The 1,723-nt window shown below is 32.7% G+C and overlaps 1 protein-coding gene across 1 annotated transcript in view; it reads left to right on the forward strand.

Moving 5' to 3' along the window:
* The window catches only part of LOC106870511 (coiled-coil domain-containing protein 148), a 61,034-nt gene that overhangs the window by 29,092 nt on the left and 30,219 nt on the right, over positions 1-1,723 (forward strand). The gene's annotated exons all lie outside the window — the stretch shown is intronic.

Raw genomic sequence — 1,723 nt, forward strand, 5'->3', positions numbered from 1 at the left:
GTGTGTGTGTGTGTGTGTGTGTGTGTGTGTGTGTGTGTGTGTATGTGTGTGTGTGAAAAGAAAGATTTTCTGTTGTTAAAAATGATTAATCGTATAAAAAATCTTAAGAAACAGAATGACGCAAACATTTTGGAAGGTAGATTTAATGTTGTGTTTTAGTGCTTTTCACCATTTTCAGTTTTTCAAAAACACGTGTCATAAGATAATCCGTAAAGGTTTGTTTTTAGTTGCGGTTATCTTCAATATTCCTGATTTATTTCGGATTTAAAATTCTTACGAAATATTCTTTTCCTTTTCGCAATTAATATTTTTCTTGCTTCATTTTGAAAATTGGGATATTTTGAGTTTTCTATTTATGTTTATGACGGAATATTTGTAAAAAAATAAATCTGTTTTGTTGCTTATGTACTCTAACCCGATGTATTAAATTTTATCCCGTTTGGCTTATATAATTCTCATTGCATGGTAGACATGTGATGAAGTAAATGAGATAATATCTGAAGAAGAAATAATGTAGGGGACAAAATGTAGAGACCTTCGTCATGGGATATGTATGAATCATCTGAACAAGGCAAATCCCAAATTATCTAGATCGAGAAGGAATTAGAAAACCAAAAAATCTTATAAACTATTCTAAATCTGAAACTAGACCGGAAATCGTCAACTTTACACGGATTACCTTAAAACACCTGTTAAAATCAGTGAAAAGCGCTTAACACAGTACAACATATTTCTTCCAAAATGTATGAGTCATTATGGGTTTTCTCTTAAGAATTTCTGATGTAGGGTGGCACAAGAAAAAAGTAGCCCAGGTTCCGTAGCTTAGTGTAAATACAGAGTATGCTTGACAGAAGCCGTTATCTCATCTCTTTCCGCTATTGTGTACGTCATCTCGCAAAAAAAAGGCTGGAAATGTTCACTCAGTGCAATCTTACTGTCAAGTAATGTGGGAATGATGCGGTGAGAATAATATGACAAGGAGTCGACTAGTGCGTCATCGTTGTCCAGCAATTACAAGTGGTCAAGATGACACAAACGGCACTTGCAAACGAATGGCTGAGTGCTTTTTCGCGTGTATAAGTTTATTTCTGTCTCTACTGGGCTTCGTATCTGTACCTACATTATCCTGGGGGACACAGGCTGCATTTTCATGCTCCACGCTGTATAATTACAGACTTCTAACGAAAGAAACTCTTTCTTCAAATATTGTGAGTATATCAACATTTCTCTATTAAAAACAAAATGAAAATATACTTATAAAAACACACAGACATACATATATAAGGATACACACACACACACATATATATATATACAAAATATAAAATCCGCATGAACATATGTAAGTACAAACACACATACATACATTGATACTCCCTTCAGATATATATATATATATATATAATTTTCCAGTAAATTTTGTAATCGTTACCAATATAGCATAAGACTTCACCCCAAAGGATCATTGATTAGATTCCTTAAGGATCGTTCTCATTGTTTTTATTTCCAAGGTTTCAAATTTGTATATTTAAAAACGATAGAGACTTCCAACACGATCGATTTTTATTCCATTTATGTAATTATTTACCATTCGATGTCAACATTTCTGTGCTCAAGTTGAGCACAGAAATGTTGACATCGAATGGTAAATAATTAAATAAATGGAATAAAAATCGATCGTGTTGGAAGTCTCTATCGTTTTTAAATATACAAATTTGAAACC

Source organism: Octopus bimaculoides, chromosome 18, assembly GCF_001194135.2.
Source record: "Octopus bimaculoides isolate UCB-OBI-ISO-001 chromosome 18, ASM119413v2, whole genome shotgun sequence".
NCBI classification, from domain to species: Eukaryota; Metazoa; Mollusca; class Cephalopoda; order Octopoda; family Octopodidae; genus Octopus; species Octopus bimaculoides.